Source organism: Miscanthus floridulus, chromosome 18 (genome assembly GCF_019320115.1).
Source record: "Miscanthus floridulus cultivar M001 chromosome 18, ASM1932011v1, whole genome shotgun sequence".
Classification (NCBI taxonomy): domain Eukaryota; kingdom Viridiplantae; phylum Streptophyta; class Magnoliopsida; order Poales; family Poaceae; genus Miscanthus; species Miscanthus floridulus.
The window spans coordinates 67,409,325-67,430,053 of record NC_089597.1 but is presented as its reverse complement, the minus strand read 5'-3'; the positions used below and the strand labels follow the sequence as shown (position 1 = coordinate 67,430,053).

The 20,729-nt window shown below is 44.2% G+C and overlaps 1 long non-coding RNA gene across 4 annotated transcripts; it reads left to right on the top strand.

Moving 5' to 3' along the window:
• Positions 1-4,132: 4,132 nt before the first annotated feature.
• Positions 4,133-7,943, top strand: LOC136522226 (uncharacterized). 4 transcript variants are annotated; one of them, XR_010775813.1, is made up of 6 exons: positions 4,133-4,431; positions 4,513-4,715; positions 4,800-5,057; positions 5,230-5,279; positions 6,244-6,286; positions 7,760-7,943. It is a non-coding gene; the product is annotated as an uncharacterized lncRNA (long non-coding RNA). The 4 variants fall into 4 exon arrangements; XR_010775814.1 differs by lacking the exon at positions 5,230-5,279; XR_010775812.1 differs by lacking the exon at positions 7,760-7,943 and having other exon boundaries at positions 5,230-7,439.
• Positions 7,944-20,729: the final 12,786 nt, after the last annotated feature.

Here is a 20,729-nt window from a genome sequence, read left to right as displayed (position 1 = left end):
GGTGCACACCAAGCAGGGCCGTGCACGCCTTGATCTTGTGGGCTGGGCCACCTCCGATGGTACGGCCCATGTCTTGGGGGCCATACCCCCACAGCTAGTCCCCGAGTCTGATAGTAGGTGACGCAGTCGCGTGGTGCTAGGGTCATAAAGTAGAAAACCAGCCGAGTAGACAGTCAGTCCTCGGGCGTAGCCTCGAGAGGAGAACAAGCACATTCACCGCAAGGTGAAGTGTGTCCACTTAGTCCCTGAGCCTGCTGGAAGATGAAGAATGAATCTTGTAGTAGGGTCAAAGAAGTCTGAAAGCTTGCCGACGTCGTCTGACATGCGTGTATTAAGACCCCAGACGTGCTGCCCAAGATCAGCACCCTTGATCCGAATAGCATGGAGCAGCTTGATAGCACACCGACGAGACGTAGCAAGATCCGAGCACCGAGGAGTTCCCGGCGTAGCCGGCAATGTCCGACCACCTAGGGAGTTCCTAGCGTAGCTGGCGATGACCAAGAATCGAGGAGTCCCCAGCGTAGATGCGACGATGACCGAGCACCGAGGAGCGAGGAGTCCCCGGCGTCGCTGGCGATGACCGAGCACCGAGGAGTCCCCGGCAGTAGGCGGCGATGACCGAGCACCGAGGAGCGAGGAGCTAGGAGTCTCTGGCATAGGCGACGATGACCGAGCACCGAGGAGTCCTCGGTGAAGGCAGCGATGACCGAGCACCAAGGAGCGAGGAGTCCCCGGCGTCGCTGGTGATGACCGAGCACCGAGGAGCGAGGAATCCCCGGCTTAGGCGGCGATGACCGAGCACCGAGGAGCGAGGAGTCCCCGATGTTGCTGGTGATGACCGAGCACCAAGGAGTCCCCGACATCGCTAGCGATGACCGAGCACTGAGGAGCGAGGAGCGAGGAGTCCCCGGCGTAGGCGGCGATGACCGAGCACCAAGGAGTTCCCGGCGTAAGCGGCGATGTCCGAGCACCGAGGAGCAAGGAGTCCCAAACGTCGCTGGCAATGATCGAGCACCGAGGAGCGAGGAGCGAGGAGTCCCTTGCATAGGCAGTGATGACCGAGCAACGAGGAGCGAGGAGTCCCCAGCGTCGCTGGTGATGACCGAGCACCGAGGAGTCCCCAACGTAAGTGGCGATGTCCAAGCACCGAGGAGCGAGGAGTCCTCAGTGTAGGCGGTGATGACCGAGCACCGAGGAGCGAGGAGTCCTCGGCGTTGCTGGCGATGACCGAGCACCGAGGAGCGAGGAGTCCCCGGCGTCGCTGGCGATGACCAAGCACTGTGGAGCGAGGAGTCTCCGGCATTGCTAACGATGACCGAGGAGCGAGGAGTCCCTAGCGTCGCTGACGATGACCGAGCACCGAGGAGTCCCTGGCATAGGTGGCGATGACCGAGCACCAAGGAGCAAGGAGCGAGCAGTCCCCGGCGTAGGCGGCGATGACCGAGCACCGAGGAGCGAGGAGTCCCGGGCGTCGCTGTCGATGACCGAGCACCGAGGAATCCCCGACGAAGCTAGCGAGGTCCGAGCACCGAGGAGCGATGAGTCCCTGGCATAGACGGCGATGTCTGAGCACCGAGGAGCGAGGAGTCCCCGGCGTCACTGGTGATGACCGAGCACCGAGGAGCAAGGAATCCTCGGCGTCGCCGGCGATGATCGAGCACCGAGGAGAGAGGAGTCCCTAGCATCGCTGGTGATGTCCGAGCACCGAGGAGCGAGGAATCCTCGACGTCACTGGCGATTTCGAGCACCGAGGAGCGAGGAGTCCCCGGCGTTGGCGACTGATGTCCGAGCACCGAGGAGCGAGGAGTCCCCGGCGAAGCTGGCGATGTCCGAGCACCGAGGAGTCCTCGATGAAGCTAGCGAGGTTCGAGCACCGAGGAGTCCCTGACGTAGGCGGCGATGTCCGAGCACCGAGGAGTATCCGATGAAGCTGGCGATGTTCGAGCGCCGAGGAGTCCCCTGGGGAAGCTGGCGAGGTCCGAGCACCGAGGAGCGAGAAGTCCCCGATGTCACTAGCGATGACCGAGCACCGAGGAGTCCCCAGCGTAGGCGGCAATGTTCGAGCACCGAGGAGTTCTAGGCGAAGCTGGCAAGCTCTGAGCACCGAGGAGTCCCTGGCATAGCTGGCGATGTCCGTGCGGTGAAGTGTGCCCACTTACTCCTCGAGCACGAAGAAACCAAGTGCTGAGGAGTCCCCGGCATAGCTGGCGACGAAGCACGAGCGACGAATAGTCTGGTCAACTGGTCGGCGGCGAAGTGAGCATTAAGTAGAAGCGACCGGCGAACAGTCCGATCAACTGGTCGGCGACGGAGTCCATGAACCGAGCGGTCCGACCAGTTGATCGGTGGAGAAGCCTGAGCACCAGGTGATCCGATCACCTGGACGATGATCCTGTAATATAAACATGTAGAACATGTAGTACATGATGCACAAATAAATAAACTCCAAAGAAAAATCAGCAATGGTGATGAAAACGACGTATGTAGTTTGGCGATCAGTTGGCGTGAAGATATATTTATGTTTAATATAAACCATCCGAACAGTTAGTGTGTAGCTGAGTCTCCAGCCCTAACTAGTCCATTAACCATAACGTCGAGCGCGGAGCCCGTGCACGTGTAGGAGGAACAGGCGTCGCTAAGGAGCCGCTGCCGACCACCCATAACGCAGAGCGCGGAGCCCGTAGCACGTGTAGGGAGGATCCGGAGACAGGGCCGTCTCTGGAGGCGTCCGAGCATCAACAAGACTGTTCGAGGGTTTGAAAAATCATTTGGAGAGCAAATATGGAGAAAACAGTTCGGAGAAATATTATGGCGATATACGGAGATTGGAGAATATTAAGAAGAATATTAAAGCATGACTTAGCTTTAGACGAAGCGTCTGGTCGGCGACGTATGGCGTTATCTGGTCGGCGTTGACGACGAGCACCTGGCGGGCGGTGAGTTGTCGGTGAAGACAACCTCGGAGGTGGTTCCGAGATTGGATCTGCTGTCGCGAGGGCTAGTGTAGCCAGCGATGAATCGTTGTCGTGGTCCAGCATGGATCTCCATGAGATTGATGACGAGAACGCGCTATTGATTTGAGGTCTATCTGGCTCGCCATGGATCAAGCGCACACCCCTACCTGGCGCGCCAATTGTCGACAGAATATTATCGGCAGTCCACCGAGGGGTATCCCACGATGGTAGATTTGTCGGTGGGGGTGCGCGTAATCAGAAACCGGATAGTGACACAAGGCGCAGAGACAGCGATTTAGACAGGTTCGGGCCGTCTAATCGACGTAATACCCTACGTCCTGTGTCTTTGGTCTATTGTATTGATCTGGACGATCAAGTAGCTTGATGTAGCCTATCCGTTAGGGGACCCCTACCTCTCCTTATATACTCTGGAGGAGGTAGGGTTACAAGGTAAGTATCCTATTTGGTACTATACAATGTCTTGCGGTGCACGTCGAGCAGTGCCGTGTACGCCTTGATCTTGTGGGCTGGGCCACCTCCAATGGTGCGGCCCATGTCTTGGGGGCCATACCCCACAGAAACATATCAAAATTTGGAGAAAGAATATTTTCCCTTTTGACATTAAGTATGGATTAAGTTTTGATACTTGAGAACGAAGAGTAGATTAGTTTCATGAAACTAAGTTTGATAGAAAATCACTTTTGAATATTTAATAAGCATTAGACAATAAAATGGACTAGTCAAAGCTGTGCTTTGGAGATCGTATTCGGACAACAGAATGGATTCATTTGTGGAACGGAAACATTGTTATATTTCATTGACAATGGATCATGCCCAGGGCCACTTAATTAAACTGTAGGTTTTCCACGTTTAATATGTACAACTAACTCGATCAGATCCTTATGAATATATTTATCCAACTGTTATTCTCAGGGAATTACAACTGTTTTCATACATAAATCTTGATCTCCATTGCTTTTCCATGTTTGTGCGTCAATGTAGAAGTGGTCGGACAAGATAAGCCTAATGTTTGCGAGATCCACTGCTGGCCGCCCGATGCTGCTTGCTGCCGTCCGATTTCCGCCACGCTCGCCTCCCACCCGCAGGCCCCCACGCCAGCGCTGCAGCTCTAGCGGGCCCCGCACAGCCTCACCTGCCTCAATCGCCCATCACAACGGGGGAAAAAAAAAAGCACAGCGGCGGGGGCAACGACAGAGACGAAATCCGCCGCCTGCGACCCCACCTGCGACCTCCGCCCGCCACGAGCCCGCCTGCGACCTCCGCCGCCGCGCGCCGTGGCCGCATCGCCCCGCAGTAGCGCCGCCGCTACTGGGTCCGGCAACAGCGCGGAGGCTCCCCCGGCCATCTCGCTTGCGGGGCTCGGCGGCGCAGCCCCGCGGCATGGCATCGGAGCAGCGACGTCGGGTAGACCTGACAAGCTGCTGATGTTCATCCCCATCCACAACGCCCAAATCTGGTGAGTTCATGTCGATCCACTGCATATGAGAACAGATCCCAGGATAAAAAAACCCTTCCTTTACCCCCGTCGTCCGTACAGACCCTCCGCCGTCATCCTCGCTGCAGTCTCCGCCGTCGTCCTCCACGGCTTCTACCGACGTGTACTGGGCCAATCTATATTTGCTCAAATTGAGGTGATGCAGCTTTTAGGTGCTAAGATTCGTTTGCAGGTTCCTTTTAATTTTCTTGATGTTTAGGAATCCCAAACTGTGCAAGCAGTCCTGCTGCATCCTTTAGTACGTGGTAAGTCCATTGCATCTCCGGTTACTGCTTTGGAAGACCTCCATGGTTTACTTTTGTGCTTATTTTATTCAGTTACTGCTGCAGGCACCTCCAGCAATGAACTCTCAATGGTTGATGCTTCATCCATATTACCGTCTCTGTCAATGGTTGATGCTCCATCCATATTACCGTCCCATTTCCAAACCGCATTTCAAAACTTCTTCTCAGGATCTGGGTTACCGTTGATTCGTCATCTGGATTGTGTTGTGTTCCTTCCCCAGCCTCACGCCATGGTGATGGTTGCCTAGAAATTGGTCTTTCTATTTAGCCCGCCGCCATGCAGGGCCGGTACTGAAGATACAGGTATAAAATAAGCTTCTTTTTCCTATGCTCTTGCCTTCGGGTCCATATTTCGGGAGGCCGTATCGTATCGTGGATTATTTATTGCTGGCTGGTTTGGTGTGAGAGAAAAACACTGTTCCCGGCTGGAAATTTACGATCGTTTACGAGCAAGCGAATATGCTCTCCTTTCCAGTACAAAGAGCAGCAATGACAGGTCATACTTCCACCTGTAGTAGTAATAAGGTGTGTGCTTTCTTATGTTTCTGATCGTGTTAGATGTATCGTACCCACTCCAACTCAGCTTACCCTAGATAATCTGAAATTGACTTCTCATGTGCATTTTCTCATATTATGCTACCCCGTTGCCTATCTATTGATATTTCTGCTCTCTAGCTTGCCACTTGGGAATAATACATTTCTACTCGCAGGACGAGGTTTTGACTGTAAAAAATATAGTTGCCTTTTTGTTATGACAGACTGTGTACATTCTTCCATATGACCATTGTGTGATTATATTATCAAGGTTTTTGGGTTGCTCCTGACAAAAACATATCTTCCGACATATACTACACTGGTATCCTCAATTCCTATAGATAATGTGGTCCTACTTTTCCTGTCTTAGGTTGCTGAGATTCTCCTTTTCACTCAACCTAACTTTTATTATGAATCGACTTTTTTCCCTACTGTTGGTGACCTACATTAACACATTACCGTTATTCTAAGATAATTTGTCTGCCAACCTCTGTTTGATTGATTGCTTGCTTGATGGTGCTGCCTTTGGGAAAGAGAGCATTGTTGTTATAATGGTTTCATCTGGTCAATTTGATAAGTGCTTATAGCAGTGATTCTTATGATACCACCTGAATGTTCTTCTAGATTTTTGTGCTTCCATATCTTAATCCTATGTGTGCTGATTTTTACGCCCAAGAAATACAAATGTAGCATATGCTTCCGCTTTCATGCTGCTACTCGACACCCAACTTTTCTGCTTTTGCAGTTACCTTTCGAGCACTTACCTGTGGTTCTTTAATTAGTTGGACCGAGGTTTCCTGTCTAATCCCATCGTAGTTCCTTCGCATATATTGCAGCCACCTCTATTCAAGATGTTTAGGATGCTATCTTTCCTTATTATTAAAAAACTAAATTTATTCATGTTACTCTTCGTCATCCATTATTGCTGATCCTTGATACCTAATCTTTTGTACAGCCCTGCCAGCTGAACTGATCATGCTGCTGAGCCCGTAACATGAGTATGAATCCAAGTCAAGATCCGAATATGTTGTACAGCAAATTTTTTTTGAAGAAAATTCACCAGCGGTCCACGAAGTTGGCACAAGGTGTCACCTAGGTCCTCGAACTTTCAAAGTGATATCTGTAGGTCCCTAAAGTTGGTAGAGGGTGTTATCTAGGTCCCAAACTTTTAAAGTGATCACCGGAGGTCCTTAAACTTGGCAGAGGGTGTCATCTAGGTCCTAAACTTTCAAATTGATCACCGCAGGTCCCTAAACTTGGCAGAGGGTGTCATCAGGTCCCAAATACTATAGCGATTCGGCACAGAATTTTAAAAAAAGAAATCTAAATTTTGGTAATGTAGCTACATTCTGCAGGAAATTTTAAAAATTGTATCTTTTTAATACGATCTTGCACGAAGATGATTTTTATATAAAAGTTGTAGCTGTCGATGGGATCTACAACTTTCTAGTTTTGAGTTTTTTAATTTGAGGTCGCTAATACACTTAAAAAAATTAAATAAATTTTCAGCAGTATATTAATCGCGTACGAACGCTTGTCGCCTTGAAAAAAAATAAATCTTCTTTATATGTCATCTGATAGAGATAATTTTTATATAAAAATTGTAGTGCTCGATGAAACCTACAACTTTTTAATTATGAGTTTTTAATTTAAGGTCGGTAAGATGCTAAAAAAGTTAAAATGCTGATTTCAGTTCATGTATAGTGGTTTTGCATTTTAAATTTTTTTGAACATCTTAAAGACTTCAAATTGAAAAACTCAAAATTAGAATGTTGTAGATCTCATCGAGTGCTACATCTTTCATATAAAAAGTATCTCCATTTGATAGCATATAAGAAAGATATGTTTTTTTCAAGGCGACAAGCGTTCGTACGCGATTAATATATTGCTAAAAATTTATTTAATTTTTTTTGAGTGTATTAGCGACCTCAAATTAAAAAACTCAAAACTAGAAAGTTGTAGTCGAGAGCTACAACTTTTTATATAAAAATCATCTTCGTGCGAGATGGTATTAAAAAGATACAATTTTTAGAATTTCCTGCATAATGTAGCTACATTACCAAAATTTAGATTTCTTTTTTTAAAATTCTGTGCCGAATCGCTAGAGTATTTGGGACCTGGATGACACCCTCTGTCAAGTTTAGGGACCTGCGGTGATCACTTTGAAAGTTTGGGACCTGGATGACACCCTCTGTCAAGTTTAGGGACCTCCGATGATCACTTTGAAAGTTTGGGACCTAGATGACACCCTCTGCCAACTTTAGGGACCTACAGATATCACTTTGAAAGCTCGGGGACCTAAGTGACACCTTATGCCAACTTCGTGGACCGCTGGTAAATTTTCCTCATTTTTTTGTGATGTATCAGACCAATGTTCTCAGCCTAGGCGATTACTCCCATTGCACAATTTTTTATTCAAAAGATCTGCCTGCAATTAATTGTTCCCTGACACAGCTCTTGCTATATTTCAGCTTCAATCTAAGGGCTGCATAGGCTATATGTGCCCTGTTTGTTTGGTTGATAAGCCATTGCTGAAAGTACCATTGATTGATTTATTATGAGAAAAATATTGTTTGTTGGCTGAAAAAGTACGGTTTATATCAGTTCAGTTCTGTTCCACGGTCCACGGCTACGACGCTACCCCTTTGTTACAGGGTAATATTTTTTTGGACCAAGATTTCTTCATAATATCTCGCGCACCATTTATCAATACAGGACTTTGTTTCTTACTAAAACATTTTCTGTGTGGTTTTCTTTACCGCTTCTCTTTTGCATACGTAAGCAACAGTCAATTGTTCTAGGTGCAAAAGAAAGAGAATTGATTCCTGAACCTTATGGTAAATAAATATGCAATATTAATTTCTCCCCGTCATTCCTGTTTGTCCTCTATAGCACTAATACCATTCTTTGTTCCTTAATGCAACTTCTACTATTTTAGGTTAACTAGGTAGCGTGTCCGTGCGTTGCTACATGATAACTAAATTTTTGTACTAAAAACACACGGATCGCACGATAAGATAACAATACTATAAGACATTAAACTAATATTTAATCCAAAAAGCAAAGTTTGTGAAATTAACGGATACTAAGAGCACCGCACCGCAGGCTCACAAATTCTACTATATAGATCTTTCCGTGATATGGCTAAAATAATGTTTTATATCGGTAAGAAGTCTTCGATATTACAAACTAAATAAAACAATCAAATATGTCAGACAAACATTGCTTAATCTATATATTTTGAACTTGTTTGACCAATGAAAATGCATAAAATGACTATTATATTAAACTAAATTCATGTTCGTCATCTATTCAAAGTGCATGTCACAAGCGTGTAAATAATTTCAATATTATTTAGTTCTCTAAATCTATGAGACGCGACAAGGTGTCCTAAGTAAATTTTTGAACTCGGCGACGTTTGGCTTCATCAACAAGCAGATGATTACGTAGGCCTATAAACAAATAAAAAACTTTTGGGTCAGTATTGTAGTCAATAAATTAAATCAATGAATTACCCCATAAGGAAGCTAAATGAGTAAGAAATTGCAAAGGAACTCAACCAACTAAAGGATCTCACAAAACATTGTACGTAACAGCCTTTCTTTATCTGTATACACCAGCTCAGCTTTGTGGCGTTTATACGATGAGGAGAACCCGTCTTCCACTCCTATCCTTGAGTTTGGCCGCCAAATAATGTAATTGGAATATGAAATGATCATGGTTATAAACAAAGTGTTCTAATCAGTATAGCACTGAAAGCAATTTATCTCAAACCTGAATAATGCCAATGAAGATGGTTCCAAGTTTTTCAGGAAATTCTGAAGTTATGATAAAAGCAAAAAATTCATAAAGGGCTGTTACAAAAGGCCAACATAATATTGGAGACATTTGATTATTAGCAGAACTGAAAATATAGGTTGCATAGAAGGCAACACCATATATCCCTCCAAGTTGCTGAAAAACCATGAAGCCAACACCCATATGTGCATATAAGATTAGCAGTTACATACTTGATAAATATTCTAAAAAGTTTCATATGATCAAATTTCAAATTCAGTGACCAAAAGAGATGCTTATTTTAAAGATATGTAGTTGAATAAATGATTCGTTACAATGACTGCATGTTGTGCCTACCACCGTGCAAGAACAATACTGTACTTGTCATTCTATCAAGTTGTCATGAAGATGAACACGTTTTGATAGCGCCACTCACCTGATTTTGGTCCAGTGAAGCCCTTTAGCACAGTTTTCGACTTTCCATGACCTCACCAAGGTAGGCACACTTCCTAATATAGTCAAAGCAGTATCGTGCAAAATTTTGGAGGCCATACACAATCGACATTCACGCATTCACATCCATTTGCATATACACTCACAGTCGTATTTACAATTGACAAAAAAGGAGAAAAAGGCAGAGCATACCTGAGTTGGAGGCGACATTGTTGGCACAGGGGCAGCGCGAGGGAGATGGCCACACGCTGGGGGCGGTGGTCTACAGGGGCTAGGCGCGGGCGAGGTAAAGCGGCCTGATTGTGCCGACGCTTGAGTATTCATGCTTGGCCGTCTCTGAGACATCGGAAGCCTCAAAATTTTCAACACGATAAGAGTATTAAAAAATAATGACTTGCGTTGCATAGGGAGCTAAAAAAATCCTTTGCTATGGCTAAACATCACACAGTTCAGACATTTTTTCTATACAAATTCAGCATACTTTATGATGGTTGACAAGTGCATTCATTCATCACGTTTGTCCTCGATCAAAATTAATTACAGTTTATTTCATTCATATTAGTTATCCAACAGTTCAATTCTTTTTGGGTGCTCTATAAAATTTTTACCGCACCAACACCCAGCAATTTTATTCATATTAGTACTCGTCCTTTTCCATGGAATAAAATTACACTAATCTAATTTGATCATGGTCATAGCTATTAATATCCCTTTTGGAAAAAATATATATTCTCAGGTGATCATAGATTCATCACCCTTATTCTCTTTAAAAAGATGCATAAGTGTGATGTTCCCTTGTAGTGGCAGGGCAGATAGCCCCTGCCACTCCTTTCAAAGCTCCATGAGAAGCCTATAACTACTTGATGGCCAATTTGTAGCCTGGTCGAGAACATGTTAGCCCCAAAAAGGATCTGCACAAACAAAAATCTTGCTTAACCAAAGGAAGCACAACACCATCAAATGAGGCCATAATGGAAATTTGGATGTACAACGTCTTCAAAATTAGTATTAGTGGAGGTAGCCTACTGCAGGTGCTGGAGATGAAGTTTGAAGCTTCTAGGCCATAACTGAAATACTAAGACATGTCTTCCTCATACATTAGCACCCAATGGAATTATCCATATGTGTACTAAACTAAAAAAAGAAATGAATGTATCACAAATGCATTTACAATGTAATCAACCATGATATTCATTTGGTGATGTCAAACTAACAGTAAGTGCCCTACCTCAATCTTGCAAGATTTTTTACTTCATAATTGATTCACACAAAATGGGAAATAGGCAAGAAATTGCAATGGTCTTTCCAAACTGATGTTAAATAATATGACTAAAGCAAAAACAACCTTCTCCAATATATATATATATATTTGCATAGCAAATGCAACCGATAGATTTATGGTAGTGATAGATTCGAGTCAAGAAGAGTGAAACTCGGATCACAGAACTGCAACCGAAAAAAGTGCATTGAACTTTAAAGTCATCCAGATGCCAAGGAATTAACTAATGAGCTGGTATTGCTGAAATAAATTTGAGTGTGTATTCATATGCACACACTGTATAACCTAAATCCTCCTTCCAATATTTCAATGTATCATCCCAAACAGCTAAACCTATAATTTCTTTATGTTCAATGCAGCAAGGTAGTTTTTCCTCACCTTTTATCTTAGTGTTTGATGTGTTATCCCACTTTACTTCCTTAAGTTCGATCTTAAATTCTGCAAAAAGAAGCGAGGTCAACATTTTAAATTTTTGTTCAACATTATAGGTGGATTGGCACAAGTTTGTGAACCATAGCAACTCTGTTTCTCTAACCAAAATGCATCAGTTTTACTCTTCATAGTTGTTATGTGATAGTACTATTGCTATATTGCCTCCTCCATGCTAAGCAATTAATCTCTCTGCAATACACAGATGTAAATGACTTTTTTATTATTTTCAATTCTAACTACACAGTGACATATCAGCAATGTGGGGTATCGGGTACCTGCAATGAAGGATCTCTAATGAAATGTTTGGTGATCAATTTGATGCCATGAGATGTGCTTTTGTCAGCAGAATGGATTCTACATGTTTGCACTCTACCAAGCTTGCATGATTGATCCCTTAAGAAAAGCTTGCATGATTGATGATGGAATCATTGATCAGCTACACAACCTTACAGTGCACACTTTCACCACTACACTAAGTAAATGAGCAGTCCCTTGCAGCAACACAGTCAATAACACATAAGCTTAGAAATATGTTGGTCTAATAAAGAACAAAATAAGTAACTATTTGTGGTTTATCTCTAGCACTGGCCATTAAAAAGGTCATTTAACTATAGTTCAAGCATCGACAAAATCGCCTAAGATACATTGCTGTAGATAGGAATCTGCTTGGGCAGTAAGATAGTGTATTAATGTGCCAGGTCAGTAGTGACTCTTGGTTGATTACTTCTTGGGCCGGAGTGGGAGCTGGGCACGCCGAGTCAGTTCTATTTGAACCTAATGCTGTCAAATTAGCTCTGAATACTAGGTTGACAGCAGATATGTAAGCATTCCATGAGAGTGCTAAAAAAAGCTCTCTCGTGTGCATATGGAAAAATTCACAAACAAAAGCGGGCCATTGTAAGTTAATGGCAATTCACATGCATCTACCCATAAATTTCTACATAACAGCAGCTAGCTGTCCTCACGTCTAGAGGAGCATACCATATGCAGTGGTTGATGTGCTTTAGTTTGTTCAGTCAGTGGCTCTGAATACTCTAATGAAAACAGTTCAGAAAAATCCAGTACCGTTGCCTCCTCTCAATATCCATTGTGAATTGTTGTTACCTCTAGTAACAGTTATGTAGGTTCCCGTTGCAGATAATTACAGAGTGAATATACGACACCCAATCTATGAGTACTACTCAAAGATGTTTCAAGAAAAATCATTAATACCTTTGGTTTCCTCGGTACATAAAAAGAATGGGGTGTAGCAGACCTGAGATAAGAAAAATGATTAATAGATGTTAAACTTAATGGAATAAATAACATTCTAATAAGTTAGGCAATCCTGAAATTGTTGAAGTCCCTAAAACTAATTTTCTTTTTCAAACAACAAGTACAAATAGAATAAAAGATAATGCATTCGCTCTGTAATCTTGCACATCGCCAACCCATTACAATAATCTTACATATGAAAAAGAAGATTGTGACATGATCGATCATTTACCAACTTAATTTTTAAACAATCATGAAAAACATCAGAAAGATACACTGTTGTAAAGCAACCACCCAACCATACCATTACAAATCCGTAACCAGGTTTAGGTTCTTCGTGTTTAGGCTTCTTGTTGGAAATCGTTCAGAACAATACCCCATGACAAAACCAAAAAACACATGTCTGAAAAGGACTATAAACTGAATGTATCGGTCTCCTATCAAACTGAATGCTTTGTTTTTTCCTAAGAATAAAGAATCCATATGCTAAAATTATAAGAAGTTACAACTACAATGGTTTTTCCTACTGTAATGGATGAAGCTGCAAGTTAAACAAACCGAGGAGTGTTATTCTGTATACAAATTCCCAGTAGATGATTAAAGCTGATTGTGGCATCCAATCCAAAGTTTTTCAGGACGTGTCCAACCTCAGGTTAGATCAAGCCCATTACAACAACCTTACATTTAGAGAAAGGTGGTAAATAGCACATCTCAAGCCTATGCATTCCAAAACAGAAGCATATTTATATATCTTAACAGCAAAACAGAGTGTTGTTCTAAAAGTAACAATACTAAATTAGCAAACGTGCCTTAGTTGTACAGTCAGCATAAAGTCATGACAAGTTTTATTACACAGGGAAGAAGCAGAGTTTGCTTCGTTTGATACCTGGGAGCACTATCAATCAATTTGTAGTTTTATATACTGGGAGCACACTATCAATCAATTTGTCTAGCAATAATTTCCTTTGATATATGCCCTAGCTGAAGAATTTTCATTTTGCCAATCATTATACTGGACATTGTGGAAACATAGCAGGCATAAGACATGTACACACATGTAATTAGATCAGATTGAAATAGAATTAGCCAATTAGCTTAAGTTAGGGTTGGGTACTCGGTTTTGCACAGCAGGAAGGGAAGAGAAGGGGTTGGCACACCTGGTGGTAGTAGCGAGCCAGGGTGTAGGAGGACTTGAAGAAGCTGCTGCTGCTCGACGTCCGTGCGTAGGGTTCCAGCCGAGGCCCGAGGTCCGCGCGACGGGCTTCACCAGCACCGCGCTATGGCTGGGGCGGGCGTCGGGCTTCACCGGCATCGCTCGCGGCGCAGCGAGCAGGAGGGCCTCGTTCGGTGCCCACGATGGCTGCGGCTTAGTCGGGGGCACTCGTCGTCGGCGGCGACGTCGGGGTCCGTGCGACGATGGCCTGTGGCGCGGGGAGCGGGGAGCATGCGACGATGGCCTGTGGCGCGGAGGTCGCGCTGTTGCGTCGCCATGACGGGGGCCGGCAACATCGGGGCTCGCCGCGGCGTTGCACGCCACACCGCGGGGGAGGGGGGCACCGCTGCCCGCGCCTCGTGCTCGGCCCGCCCGTGCGGGTGCGACGCCGCACCGTTGCGCACCACCCGAGGGGGGAGGGGAGCACTGCCGTCCGCAACCCGTGCTCAGCTTGGCCGCACGGGTGCGTCGCCGCGCCAGGGCCGGGGGGCTCCCACCGCCGGTTGCTGGTTGCACCGACGCGGCGGCCAACGGTTGGTCGACGGCTGTTGCGGGCAGGGCAGAGCTGGTGCGAGGCCGCGTCGTGGAGGGGCGTGATTGGGGGGAGATGGCCACGATATGTGGCGGCGGGGGGAGGATGGAGTGGAGCGCGTGATGCGGTATTGCATGGACGGAAAGGAGGAGCAACCCCCAAAAAAGTCGCACCAAAAAATTATCTTACTTTTATTCTTTTTAGTTGTAGGAGATTTGTAGTAGACACTATCAACACAGTAAGGGCCACATTAGTTTTGGGCCCTCTATATACAATTCTGTTACCTCCACTACAACACCCTTTTGTTATCGAAAATAATCCCATCCCATTCACTCGATAAAAAACTTTCATCAATAGAATGCTCTGATGGTAAAACTCCTTTACTTTTACCATCAGGTTTGGATATATCCGCAGGGATCAATTGCTTGAAGTACAAACTAACTGGGTGTTCGGCTGATCCAGAACTAAACTGATTTCGACTGATTCAATAGTGTTCTGTAAGAGAGAATAAGCTAAAACAAGCTGGATATATATGCAGGGATCAATTGCTTGAAGTACAAACTAAAGCAGATTTCGGCGTCTTTCTGTTGAGCACGTATGCAAGATTAGTACCTACTTCATACTTTTGTAGTCGTATGCTCCATGTACAAATTGTGCAATTATTTGTAATCTGTTTTTTTATACACGGTTACACGTACCTTTACTTACGTGTACCCTTGCATAACTCATCAGTTCACTTCTTTGATATATTGTTTCGGTCTGAAGTATTAATATATGCCCTTCCTGCAAGACAGCTAAACATTATGTTTCAATCATAATTGCTGGACAAATAGTGCCTTTGTCACTGCATCTAAATCTGTTATATATCGTGTATATTGTCGGATTGCTGCCCGCGCGAAGCGCGGGGTTACCGCTAGTAAAAGTGTTTCGCCCTGTTCGTTTGGGCTGGTTTGGCTTATAAGCCATGGCTGAAAGTACTGTTGGCTGATTTGGTGTGAGAGAAAAACACTGTTTATTGACTGATAAGCCATGGCTTATAAGCCAAATACGTGGTGACTGCTCCTGTAGATCAACAGTCCCCGCCGTTTCCTCCACTCAAAACACTCCATAGTTCTTTCTCCCGCCTGCTACCAACTGATGCCCGCCACGAACACCATGCCCGCCTCTGCGAGTCCCACCAGACCCCACGGGCCAGGACACCATGCCTCAAGCGCGGCGCACCGAGGGCCACACAAAATAAGACGGCCTCCACAGAAAAAGAGCAAGAAAGACGGCGACGACACTGAGGTCCTCCACCGTCCCTGTGACCTCCGCAGGCTGCGACGTCCCCCCACCAGAGCGCAGCCCCTCCTGCGACCTCCGGACGCCGCACGCCGCGGCTGCATAGCCCCGCAGCAGCGCCGCCGCACCCCTCCTCCCCCTAGGGTTGCGACGCTGGCGCTGGTCGCCACGACGCCGGGAAGCCGCAGCTCCGCCCGCCTCGACTTGCTAACGTGCTTCGCCCCTCCCAGCAGGTTCGCTCCACCGCTCCCTCCTCCCAGTTCAGGTGACCTGATGCTGTGCCACGCCAGCACGGGAGGCCTGAGGTGGGCAAACCATAACGGCGCAGCCCGGCTGTCGGCGCGCTCGATGACGGCCATGTGAACCTCTAGCAACCAGCTAGGGCCGCGATGCCTCCGACCCGAGCAAATCCAGGTATTGCTTATCTTAGATAGAGTTATGGTCTACAGTTCCCCTCATGTTGTACACTCTTCTTCACAAGTTTCCTCAGCCTTTCATTAAATTACTATGTGCTCATTTGCTGATGGAGAAGACCAAAGGGAGATGATGCGTGTGTACAAGCTGCTACAACAGTAGTAAAAAAAAAGATCAGTGCTAGGTGGGGCTTCTCGGTTCTGCTTCCTTGATCTACTCTATAATTTTGGTTACTTTTAAGGTTAAAAGATGCACATATATCACAGTCAAATTAGTTCTTTTCATTTGTTATTGGAAAGATCATTGCTTGCATATGGCATGCCTACCTACATGTCCTCTGATAAGGATCACAGAATTCAGTTTTATAAGTTCTTGAACAAATTAAATTTGTCGTAGTGCTTACGGTTTTCCTTCATTTTCAGAGGTGTACTCATTCAGGGTTTCATATCCAGTTATAGCAAAGTGTGATCATCCAATACTGTCACAACATGCCAAGGTAAATTATCTAGGTGCAGTACGGATTTAATTTACTGCCATAATTTTGTATTGCACAGTTTACCTTTACATAATTCTTACTGTATTAGGTTCCTTACTATATTTTAATATGGGCTATAAGAAATTTGTGCAGCCTTAGATTCCACTCACATCTCCCAATTTATAAACATTTAACTTATTGTCATAATTTTCGGGTGCGTATTCTAACTTTTACATAATGCTTCATGTATTAGGTTTCTTGCTTAGTCCTTCTATGATTACGGTCGCATCACGACTTCATTTCTCTAGTAAAATGCTTATTGTTAATAACGGTTGTTGTTCAGTTCATGTGATTCCTGCAGGTGTCAGCTTCTGCGCATCCCACATAATTCTGATAGGTTGTGCACTATATCATCTACCATGGCTTTTTACCTTCTGCCAACCTCTTCCTATACGAGTTGTCTTAGATTGGGTTCACAGTTATGAGAATCTCTTCCTATACGAGTTGTCTTAGATTGGGTTCACAGTTATAAGAACCTCTTCCTATATTGATGATACAAATTATACGAGTTTATGATACTTTTCTCAATTGTGTTCACTTGCTTAATACCAGTAAGCGGGATTCTAAATGATGCAAATTAGATTCTATCCCAGCAACTTCTAGGGCTCTCATATGAATGTGATGTTTTTCAGATTATTTGCTTCATTTTTTTATTTGATTTGTATGGATTTCAGTATGATGCAAAGTAGATTCTAATATAAAGCCTACCGATTCCTCGATTTTCCCTTTCTACATCTAATTATGACACTATTGTTACAAATACATTTCAACAACCCCTTCTTATTAACAATACATTTCAGATTGGCTGCCTATAACTTTCTAAAAGTGTGTTGGTGCTAATCTAAAAAAGGGTATGCTGTTGTCAATCTAAAAAAATGAAGATATGCTGGTGTTACTTAAATAGGATATTATATATGGTTTTCAAATTTCAGTGCCATCCATACACTAAATTTAGCAGGCTCTTCTTACTAACAATATATTTCAGATTGGCTGCCTATAACTTGTTGAAGGTGTCCTGGTGCTAATCCTAAAAAAAGGTATCCTGCTATTAATCCTAAAAAGAAAGGTATGCTGGTGTTACTTAATTAGGATTAGGCTGTGCGCTTTGTATTTCTCTATGCCATGTCAACCATCTGATTTGTGTTTCTTAAATGTCTCAATAGTTTTCTGACCCTCAAACTCTATACGAACCCAGCTAGGCTCCATGGTACAAGCCAGGTATCCGTGCTGACCTCCTTGCTTGAATACGATTTATTAGAGCCTTCTCATGTGGATCAAAACGATAAAACACATGTAGTTCAAAATTTGGTTCTACAATGCCAGCTTACCGGTGCTTATACCTAATAAAAGCACGGATTCTTTTCCGTTGCCAGGCACCAATTTATTGTGTAATTAATAAAACAATATATGCAATTGTTATATGTCCCTTTAGTCTCGACATGCTCGGTTCGAACATAGTTCCCTTATGCTGATGTCCACCTAAATTCTTCTGCAAATACTGGAAACAGTAGTAATGCCTAAATTTGCACCGGGATGGTAGCCCGACAGGTCAACATGTCAACGGCCATCGCCCACACAAGACGTAACAGTAAATGCTATCCCTTTGCTCTATTATGTTTTCAAACACCTACTGAAACGTTTTACATGTACATCTAAGCTAGGCCGACAAAATATTGAGAGGACTAATCCTTTTAATTTATATTGAGCAGCACATTCACTAAACTTCACCCTGTACAGAAAACATTGACAGTACTATTACTAAATTGTTATATCAGGATTCAGAGAAATTCCCCATGGGACTAATGCCTTCTTTGTGGGAAACAAGCTCATGTGTTCCATGCAAAAATATTCCGTGGACATTGAACTCTTTGTTTGACCTTTATGCCGCTCCATACTTTAGTGCAATCTTCATGAATTTATTTCCATATTTCATTGCTGGAATCATCACGCTTTAATTATCTTATGAGCCATTTCAATATAGAATGATTATTTTTTCTGCCAAAGCTAAGATAGTTACTAAATAGAAGTATTTAAATAAACCAAGAATGCTACCTGATGATGTCAGCCCCATATGTATAGTATTAAAACAAATGTCTTAACTATCTTTTGGCAATGTGTGTGCTAATCTTTACCCCCTTTTTTAGGGAAGTCAGGTACATGGCAAAGCACATGGTGTCCAAGACAAATTGCTTCGAACAGGCGTGTAACTTCAAGCTTTTATAATTTTTTGTATCCTAATTGACAACAATGGTACATAGGCATGTAATGCTACTATTCTTGCTCATGCCGGCGCAATGCGCGGGGGACTAGCTAGTATATACTGAAAATTAGTCAGATCCAAATGAGGGTCTTCGTTTGGCTAGCGCACGAAACATGAGGGAAACACGTATGTAGTCATTACAAAACATATTTAACATTTAGATGAAACACTTGCAATATATATGTGAAAATATATGTAATATCTAGATGAAACAATTGCAACATAAGTGTGAAACATATGCATCACCCACATAAAACACATACAACATCTGGCTGAAACAATTGAAACATTTGGAATAGAGCCTTGCAATATACATGTATAGCCATTGCAACATAAGTAATATTCTGATCTACTTTTGTAATATCCACATGAAACACTTGCAATATGCATATGAAACACTTGAAACATATGCTTACAACCTCCGAGGAAGGAAGGGAGTGTGAGGTGCAGCCGGAGAAGCTCGCTCCGAGTCTGGCCACTCCGGATCTCGTGATGTCACGAGCTGAGGTCGAGCGTCGTGGCGGCGACAACGGCCACGACCTCCTGGTGGGGAACGATGGCGTCGGCAGCACCTCGCCATGGCAAGGGACAGGGCATGGCGTGCAGGGGCGGGGACTAGGCATGACGCGGCGAGGCTGAGTGGGCGCGGCAGGCGATGGAGCATGGCGTGGCTTGACCAGGGATGGGGGCGCCGCCACGAGGCGGCTTGGGGTGGGCATATGGTGCGGTGAGCCGCAATGAGCGAAGCGAGGAGTTAGATTTCTATCGGCTACCGTAGTGTAGATGGGATAGATAGAGGAGAGAGCATAGATGGACCTGTTGGGATGATCGCTTTGGTGGAGTGAGCGCGGAGCAGAGCTTCTTTTTTTTTTTTAAGATTTTGGACGTATGTTCCGCGTTACCGTTTGGCTATCGCTGTTGGGCATCATGAGACAGCTCGCGCTCTTGAGTCGTCGTTTCTGGACATCAGACAGACTACACAGATATGACTTTGCGAGACAACGGCACATGTGCGCTGTATGCCTTGGACTAGGACCGTCTCTTTCTGGATTGTGCTGCAGTAGGGAGACCTGGTTCTACTTTGCATGGTTCGACCTGCACCGCCTTACATTACATTATACATCCCTGGATCCTCATTTCTTAGTCGGTGATATTATAGGTCGATGTTCGAAGATGGCTCGATAAATCGCATCGCAAGGGGTTCGACACTTTTTTCATCTTTTGTATAGAATAATTTGGAATGAGCGCAACAATAGTGTGTTCCGTTGTACTACGACTATTAGCCTGTTCGCTTAGCCGTGTTTAGCTTATAAGCCATGGCTGAAAGTACTGTGGCTAATTTGGTGTGAGAGAAAAATACTGTCCGTTGGCTGAAAACAAGCCAAACAAGCCCAACCAAACAGGGCGTATGATGCAGACGCAAGTAAAGAATTCTAAAGTATGGCCTTATTTAGATCCTCTGTCAAAACTTTACACCATGTCACATCGAATGTTTGGATACATGCATGGAGTATTAAATATAGATTAAAAAATAACTAATTGTATAGATTGCGACTATTTTGCGAGCTTGAATCATTTAAGTCTAATTAGTCCATGATTTGACAATAAAGTGTTACGGTAACACATGCGCTAATGACTGATTAATTAGGCTTAACAAATCCGTCTCGCGGTTCTGTAATTTTTTTTATTAGTATCCAAACACTCTATGCGATACCCCATGTAACATTCGATGTGACACCCTAAAACTTTACACCCTGGATCTAAACAAGGCCTATATAATGTGAAATCTTCACTGAATTTTTTTTGAAATCCAAACAATTTATGAAAATTTAACACTGTTGCCCTCTAATATTCAAAAAATTAACTTCTTGGTTCCGCTCCAGTCTCGACCAGAGATGCCATTGGTAATACTTGGAATTTCATAAAACAAGGACAGTATAGCTTTCATGTGGCCTGCTTATTGGTGAGATGGTTATTGCACTCAGACGATGAAAAGTGGGGAACAATAGAT